The sequence below is a fragment of the Embiotoca jacksoni genome, unplaced genomic scaffold, assembly GCF_022577435.1.
Source record: "Embiotoca jacksoni isolate LCO1_2020_lvr unplaced genomic scaffold, fEmbJac1.0.p SCAF_47, whole genome shotgun sequence".
NCBI classification, from domain to species: Eukaryota; Metazoa; Chordata; class Actinopteri; family Embiotocidae; genus Embiotoca; species Embiotoca jacksoni.
This window is the reverse complement of record NW_027185400.1, coordinates 506,374-516,097: the sequence shown is the minus strand read 5'-3', so window position 1 is coordinate 516,097 and position 9,724 is coordinate 506,374.

Genomic DNA, 9,724 nt, shown 5'->3' with positions numbered 1-9,724 from the left:
TTGTGCAAAATGTATCTGAATTAATGATGAACCCCACACAAAGAGGTCCGAGAGGTGGCCTCGATTTATCACCTCTCCGCTCCGAGGTTTGACAAATGATTTTCTTGATGCAGAGCGGTAATAACGTGTTGGTCCACAGACTGACCCCGAGAGCTCCCTCATAACAGCAGATCCTGAATCTTTTCACACGGTTTCCTCATTTCCATAAAAAACAACAGACACGAAGGAGGAGTTTTGTTTTTTCGGTTGGCAGTAAAACGGTTTTATTTCACAGCAGGAAAAACTAATTATTCTGTCGGACTTGGTATCAGTTTAAATTTTTACCAATGTTTGCCAACACAATACCTGACTTTTGGTCATTTGGTAGACATAACATAATTTAATAATAATTTAATCCTAAAACAAAAAATACCAGAAAATAAGCCAAACATTTGGATGTTTCTTTTTTTTTTATCGCTCCAAATGCAAAACATATTACGAGGGAACGCAAAAATAGTCCCCAAAAAAATCTTGCTGTGACCCACTGGGGGCTCTGTAGCATGTTTTTATATTCATTGTTAGAAACACAGTGAAAGTTTAGAGTATTAAAGTTAGATAATAATCTCACTTGCTTTGTGTTTAAAAAAAATAAATAAATGGAGGCCCAAGCTTAAGAAAATATGAATGAGATCTTTAGATTTTGCAATATTCATTATCAGTTGCAATATTTATGGTGAAAATGTTCCTTTATGTCATCTTTTTTCCATTTCTTTCCCTTTTTCTGGCCTGTCTTGACGTCATTTAGGGGACAGGTGATGAACAAGGTGGAGATGATGTGAACGTAGCAGAAGTTGAGGCAGGTCCGAGCTAGCACGGCAGAAGCAGGCGCAGCAACCGCCAGACGGATGGGAGAGGATGATGACGCCGCTCACCGGGGGGGCCCGAGCTGAGCCAGAACCAGGACGCTCATCTCAGAGACTCGAAACGAATCGACAAACGGCCACCGCAAGAAGAAAAGGCTCCTGCAAGGTGAGTTTCTGCTCTTGGAATCGCTGTTTTATTCCCCTTCCACTGAGGCAAAAACACAAAATCTGTCTGCGGTGTGTGAAAAGTGTGTTTTTGTGGCTGACAGGATCTTTCATGGATCCGTCGTCCAGCTTCAACAGAGCTTCGGGTCCAGCTTATTACCGATTTTACAAAATTTCACACACGGTTTGCGTTCATAAACAACATTTTATTGTATCCTCACAGATGAAGTGTTTCATCGGGACATCGATGTGATCTAAACTTTTAAAGAAATAAATTAAAATGATCATTTATGTCATATTCTCCTGTAGATACCTAACTACTATTTATATATACACACACACACACACGAGTCCTGTATTTTACTGCTAATTTCCTGGAATCTTTCCTGATATATTTCCTAAAAAGTAGCTGGTATTTATTGTAATAATATTTTAAAGACACTTCAATACACCATAACAGAAAGATAATGACCTGGATGATTGACGATCTTTGCAGAGGTATTTCAAAGAAATCCTATTTTGCTTTGATTTAAAATGTCCTCATGTGTTATTTTACAAGCACGAAACACACACAGGTACAGCTGAGGCCGCCATTTGATCTGCAGGTATTTAGTCATAACAGTTGATGTCACGTTAGAGCAATTCATGGTGGATGCACGCACGGCTTTTAAAGGGAAAGGGGGACGATGTTACGCCCAAAATACACTTATATTTAAACAGGACACAAAGTTCCCATCCTTTAAAACCACGTGACTTACTCTGCATCGACATTATTACTTGCTGAAGTGGAATTGGACACGAGTGAAAAAAATTATATAATCACCTCTTCATGCAAAGTTGCATCTTTTATTTTTAGGTATAATAAAAACACTTTTAAGCCATGTCCCACAGCCAGTGGGGAGTACTTGTAACGCAAGGAACGACGACACACACACACACACACACACACACACACACACACACACACACACACACACACACACCCACCACCAACAACAACAACAACAACAACACACACTTGGGAACAAATCCAGTCTTGTACTTGTGGCAACTGACCCGTGAATCTCGCTCACTGGAGCAGCGATGGTAGTTTGTTTTTGTTTTTTTTCCGAGGAGAAGACGGCGTCCTCGCTCATCTTCACGTTTTCACTCCAGCTGGGCACCGAACGCCCCGATCCAAGCTACGGCTGTGCACCTTTTTTTTTTTTTTGACATCTTAATAAATATCCCATCAGTGCATCACCTGACCCAGAGAGGGGAGAGGGGGGAGAGGGGGGGGAGGCGGTGACTACCCTTCTCGTGCGTGACTCATGCGACTTATTTAGCATGAGTCACTACACCTGCAGTCCGCACCTTTAGGAAACATCCGAGCCTGAAAAAATGCCTTAAAGGATGGTGGAAGCAGATGTTTTTAGTGACAGCTTGTTTTTTTTTTTTTTTTTTTTTTTGGGGGGGGGGGGGGGGGGGGGGTTCCTCCTTTAGGCCAGTGGATTGCAGTGAAGGTTAGACTAGGATTAGTTAGAGCAGAGGTACTGTGAGTTGCACAGTGTGTGTGTGTGTGTGTGTGTGTGTGTGTGTGTGTGTGTGTGTGTGTGTGTGTGTGCGCAGGGAGAGAGCAGAAAGTAGGCAGAGAAAAGCAGTGAGTCAATGCTTAGGCAGTGTATATTTACTGTGGCACTGAGAGGCAGCATGGTGATGTCAAAGACCTCATAATATATTCACTGGCAGTGCAGAAAGTGTAAAACCACCAGCGGCCTTACGCTCCTGCAGCCGTTTATTTCCACAAAACGCTAAAAAAACAAACAAACAAAAAAAAAAAACAACGTACTGTAATACATTTCCAGAGGCAGAGATGATGATGGAGCTTGTGCTTGGATAATCAGGGAACCTCTTGTACGAACACTTTTCTTCTTTGATTCAATAATGAAGAGAGACAGAAATAACAGGACCACAATCACGGGCCGGGGCGACTGTTCGCTGAGTCCCGGCTCCCCTTAATTAGGCTACTTTCTGCTCTTAAGACGATAATAGAGGCAGATTGACTCGTCAAAATTTCAAAGTCACTTTTGAAACGATGGGTCCTTGATTGCATACAGGCTCGGGAAAAAAAAAACCTGCCTCCCATATTTTTTTTTGAGCCAGCAAATGCTGGATTTGTTGGCTGAAATAGCTCCTGCTAATTCGCAAGCTGTAGCAAGCTTGCGAATAAAGCTAAGATTAGTATTTTTCTCAGGTCCACTGATCTGGCCGTTTGGATGACTGAAGCGGTTTTCATCCAACAGCAGCAATGAATAACAATGAACATTTATCCATTTAGTAAATTGCACCCCGTGAAATCCATCTGTGTCACAACGTAATGGTATAATGGTGCAGTGTAATTGCAGAGGGTCATTAAACTTGGAGATTTTCTTATGGATGACAGTCATGAGATTTAAACGCCGCGCTGCTTCGTACCGTCTGCAGGACGCCAAACGTCGAAACTGCATACGGAAGGAGAATATCTGTTGATTTTCCTCATGAACAACTGTCACATTTTCTGAACAGTTACTTCTACTTTTATTTGAGGTATTTATTGAATCGGTGTTCGAGCAATCAACTTTAATTTTAAAAATGCCAGAATTTACCCATATTGTCTTGCCCGGATGATTAAAAAAATAAATAAAACTAATAAGGATTTTTGACAAAAAATGTACATACATGCATGAGTGAAATGAAATGAGCTGAATTATTATTTAATTCCGAGCTAAATAGATAATTACAACTTTTAAGTATACTTGAGATGAGTTTTGGAGAACACGCGTCTTAGTGGACAGACGGGTGTATTACACGCTTTGGTGTGAAACCGGGCTGTTTTTTTTAAAATTTTTTTAAAAAGGGGCAACTTCATAGTAGCTGCACAAATTTACGAGTGCGGTCGCTCTGCATGGAGAATCGTTTCCTACTGAGCACGGACATCAGGTTCATTTTGAAACTATTGAAACAGCCTTTAACCATCAACGGCACAGAAAAAAAAAAACGTCTGGCCTTCAACGTCGTCGTACTTAACTGGCCGCTGATTGGTCGGCCCTTCAGTGGCAAACCTTAGTGTTATGTAATCAACGCGAAGAAAACTCACTTCTTCTCACTTGCTTTGTTGCACATTTTCTTGACAAATAGTCTTCAGAGAACTTGCTGGTCCGTCAGTTTGAACAGAAGCCCGTTGTTTTACTTTAGTAATGCAGCGTCCACGCTCCCCGTGACAGGCTTGTAATAAGGTGTTTCCTTCATCGGGGTGGCTGCACGTCTCACGAGGCTCATTTTCACAGCTTACTGTAGGAGCAGTCATGCTCCGTCACATGCCCGCTGGCCTGCTCTGTCTGCCCGCTGGAGTCCCGGCTGGCTTCAAAGCACTCCTAATGATAATGAATGCGGCGTGTCTGCTCATTGTGTTCGGAGGCTCACTGTCAATCCGTTCCCCTCGGACTCAGGTTACGGTCGCTGTTCGGCCGCTCTCCCTGCAAGAGCGATCGCCAAGAAAGGCCGTTTTTCCTGGTCGGTTCGCCCGCTGGCCGCTCCGAGTCTGCGGTCACGAACCTTCCGCCACAACAATGTGTTTTTGTGACCCTGTGGTCCAAATCAAAGGAATGCGCTTTTAAAATCCAAGGCAAACACTTGAGCTGGCAGTTAGATTCAGGGCTTCAGTATTCTCCCACTGTATCCTTTCCAAAGGCATCCAGGAAGCCTGTGTAATATATTTTCAAAGCCTCATAAAGAAAAATCTTTGACTGCATGAAAGGATTGATGAGGAAATCAATAAATGGGCCGGGCATTTCCTACTGGGTCATTAATAAAACACTAAAGGAGTCCTTTCAAACGTGGCTTTATACGGTCCGTCCTCACTGGGTCAAAGCGGTCTATTTGTGCTTCCTCCTCACCCCTGCTATCTCCCCGTCTCACTCCTTTAGGTCGCCACATAAAAGAGGGCTCATTGGGAACAAAGCGAGGAGTTTGACAGAGCTGTGGGCACCTGCAGCGGACCAAACCACTCCGTTTGCTGAGGTTCGATAGAACGGGGTCCGTCTGAGGGTGGGAGAGACCATTCAGTTATTAGAGACATGTGGAAGGAGAAATTTCACTGCAGGCCAATGTTTGTGCACACAACATTTAAGCCCTCCGAAAGCTGTTGTAATATCGTGTTGCATAGATACCATACAAAAAAAAAAAAAAGAAGAAATTCCTCATTTACATTTTTTTATATATTTTTTTTTATGTACTTCCTTTGATGTGTACTTTAAAGAAGCAGCAGATAATGGAGGCTTCGTAATCTCCTGTGATGACAATAACAACCCCCATGTAAATGATATTTACATCCACAATGAGAGCATGGGCTGCCAGAGATGGTGCGATACCTTCTCGGCTGAGGCGTTGCTATGGGAACATGACTCATCACAAGTCTTCCTGCTTTACCTGTGGCAGCTGCACAGCACTCCTGAAAGCTATTTCATGCTCCCTTTGTTTGCCAACTGGCAGCGCTGAGCCTCAATTTTCAATAACATATCATATCAGATTTCTGGGAAAACAGAATGAAACACGGGTGCTATAAAGGCTTCTGTTGCGAGTTTTTTTTTTTTAATTTTTTATTTTAATGAACATGTTTTGTGTACTTAGACAAAAGTGAGTGAGAACAGAGTGAGGCAGCATGATTGAATCCTAATCAGTCAATCAATCAATCACATGAGCATCTGAGTGTTGGAGGAGCAGGTGAGATAGAAAATGAACTTTTCCCGAAGAAAACAAGTCACATGAGAACTTGGTGATTTTAATGTATTAGCTGGGTTATAGTAGATTAAATTGGATTTAATAGAAGCTTTGAAACAACAGTATTCAGTTCGAATGCATTATAATACACATTATATCCCCATGAGAAGCTCCTGTGCAGTTTATCAGTCTATAATAGTGAATATTTTTAAGTTTGAATGGAGGATGAACTGTCTTAAGTTGTAAATCAACACGTTATCACATCGTACCGTGTCAGTGTCATGTTTTGCTTCTTTTAGGCCTGAGAAGAAACGTGCCTTAAGTTCCTCAACAAAAAAAACGCACAGTAAGGTTTCGGAAAAGATCATAATTTAGATTACATATACATTTTATGTAAGTTACTGTAACGCTGGTCAACTCTGTAGCGTTAACTATAAATGAAACTGTTTCTTGAGACAACTTCTTCTGCATGACACTTCTTTTTAATGTCTGTCCTCACAACAACACGAAGAACCGAACTCAAACACACAATGTTGGCACATATGTAGTTTATTAAAAATTGATCCGTCTGAAATATTTAGCCTTTTGGATGTTGTTTGACTCGTATAGAGGGGCTGAATGCAACAGGCATCAATGCCACCGTCATCAACAAGATGTTTAGCGCTCAACTAAAGAATTACATATTTGGGTGTATTGTGGTTTCAAAAAAAAGTCTGATTTTGGGGATAAATGTGCAGTTATGTAAAAAAAAATTTATGAAAATAATAAAAGTCAGAAACAAGCTTCTCTCACTATAAGAAGAAGTAAAGGAAACACGACGAGTTATCTCTTTGAATATGAAATGAGACCAAAACGGCTTCATATTTTTAGCTCTGCCTTTTCTAAAGGTGCAGTATTTAGCAGGCAGGTTGTAAACGTCATCGGTTGTACCCTCCAGCCGTGCCATAAACGGCAAACGCGCGCGCGGCAGTTGTGCGAGTTCAGTTTTTGTTTCTGCGTGGTGCTTCAGGTATGTTGTCCTACACTGAGAAGTGTGGAGGAGGGCCATCTGTCACAGCACCGCGAACCCTGTAAACAAAATCCTGAGCTGTCATTCGCAGCACACCCACACCTTTTCATCCTCCCTGGCTACCTCCTGGCAGGCAGCGCCGCAGAAGGTAAAATATACCAACATTAGATGGAAAATGTCAAACAATCTGTAGCTTGTGCAGGAAGTGTCTGGCTTTAAGTAGGCGTGTTGTATTCTGCTGACATGTGAAAGTCACAGTATGTTGCTTCAGGAGGATTTACAGATCAATATGTTTCTGGAGACTGTTTTTTTTTATTTATTTTTTTTTTTTTACAGTATTGCTAACCTTATGATCATATATTTTTCAGCTCATGATGGATAATTGGAGGACAGTATGAGTTTGAGCATGGCAGGCTTTAAAGGTTAATGACTTCTGACCCTGTTTATTCCTATCCTTGTCCTCAATATGAGCTGACATACAGCTCAGCAGTAAAAATAATAAAATAATATCAAGAGTTTATTTCAAGATATGATGCTGTATTTTTTTTTTATTACAACTACAAATACCCACCAGAATGGCCTAAAACCCAGAATGGCATAAAAATGACTTCCAAAACGTAGAGAAAAGGAATAATATTTCAAATTTTTATAGGAGTGATGAAGACTTACAGGTTGCTGATTGTAAACACCTGATCACCTCTTGTTCATTTTGGAAAGATCCACTAAACCAGAACCTCGGGCAACAATCTGATTAATGTGAGGTTAAAACAGCTTTCACATACTGTACTGATGTCCTTAATAGCAGAAGGTCAACTAAAGTCAGTATTTGTTGCTGTGGTTTGCTACAAATTTGGTCTAAAACATACAAACTTCAGATTACACTGTTATTTGAAATGTGAAGGAACAATACTTAGCTGCTGTGCTATAGCTGTATTATATATGTATATATATATTTATGAAAATAAAGGGATCAGAGGTCAGGTAACCACACTGTATTGATCTCATGCTCGCTGCAAACCTGCAGACTGACTAAGCTATTTATATGCACACCTGGAGGCAACCGAGAGACGAGCTGACGAAGCGTGTGCTAAATTAGGACCGTGCTGATGGTTTTGCATGTTTAAGCTCATTTTCCGACGCATTACAAATCGATTTTAGATTGATATCTTACCTCCTGTGCAGCTCCGGGTCAAATTCATTTCATTTTATGATTTGAAAATCATCTCTTTGCAGAACCGAAGCTTCCTAATCCATCAGATTTAGTAACTTATACTGAGTCGTTAAAAGTTCACTTCATGTTGCAGTGCGAGTTTCAAGTTGTGGAAGATACCGCTTGTGTGTTCAAGTGCTCGAGCCACGCACAACTAAGGTGAATAGCATACACCTGGTATTATATCATATATTTATTAGTCAACAAATTCAATAAGTGTTAGTGTGTATCAGTATATGGCACTCTGCCTCGAGATCAATTTCTCATAAATTTGATTTAAAAAAAAAAAAACAACAACCCTGAAATGTCACAAAGTTTATTTTCATGAAGCACATTTTCACCCACCCAGTAATAACAAAGATAACTAAAGGTTCACTCATAGTTCCTGGATTATCCAATAACCTTTCAGAAGGAAGACTAATCCAAATTTCATGGTGTGTTTTGGCAAATGATGATAAAAAATAGAAGCAAACAGCAACCAGTTCAATCTGGGACTATTAACAGTTTGTAACAGTTACGAGTGGTGCGACTCTGTGCACCGCATGAGACTCTTTATTCCATGAACCTGTCCAAAGGCATCACGCTACTATACTGTATCTTGTGCGGTGACTCTGAGAACAGACAATTACCTAAGTAGTTACCTAATGCATAAACCGAGATCCTCCCCTCGTCCTTCGTGCCCTCGGGCGCTGCTCCCTGCTCTCGGGACACTGTAAAGGCAGTGCATTTAAAAAGGCGCAGCGCAGGTACAAGTTCCAAGTGACATCTAAGGCCGCGGGGGGATTTCACAACTGTGCTGAGATCACACTTCTTTTTTTTTTTCTTTCCCTGAACATCTGGGGCACTTTTCCTGCTGCCTAAAGGTGATCAGGATGTAGGTGAATACGTAGGTCAGCCGCAGTTACATAAGATCTTCGGTTACAATGGATATTTGAAAGCTCCGAGAGAAGTCTTTGCTATATATGGCCGAGGTCGTGACGCACTCAGAGATTCAATTTTGCTTTCGGTGTGCTCAGTTCCAGTCCGGCTTTAACTGGAAAACACGACACTCGCCGAGATGCTCTGTTTGAGAATGTCCCATTGTTTGATTCAGGTGTGAAGAAAAACACACGGACATAACAGTCTAACCCGTGTGATATAAGCTTGTTTTTCCCTCTACAATTTGACAAATTGAATCTGTTTAATTTTTCCATTATAAATCAATTACTTGTGTATTCTGCAAAATGTCAGGAAATATGAGAAAATCTCACAATTTAAGAAAATAAAAGATCTTGAAATTGCTTGTTTTGTGTAACCAAGAGTCCAAACATCAAAGACTCAAATTCACTATTCAAAGATATAGCGAAAAAACCTGCACCACCGGCCTGTCAATCAAATAGACACACCCCCAAACATAATGTTTTTTGAGGCCTAATATCGAATTAATGACAGATTATTTTGAGATGAACCGCCAGAAAACTAATAAGGAGTGACTTAAGCAAACGATACCAAATTGACTCGTGGAAAAATACATAACGACTTTGTATTTCAAGAAAGAAGTTAAACGGGAGTCTATGGAGCCGGAGGCTTTTTTGGAGCCAACCCCCTAGTGGCCCTCGGTGGTATTGCAGTTTAAGGTACTTCAATATTGGCCTCATTTTTCAGACCCGGAAGCTACGAAGTCCCAGTGACAGTTTTACGTCTCTACAACCGCCTCGTCTGACACAACGATCACAAAAATATTGTGCCGTCTGAGCAACACCTCACCTGATGTGCCGGCTG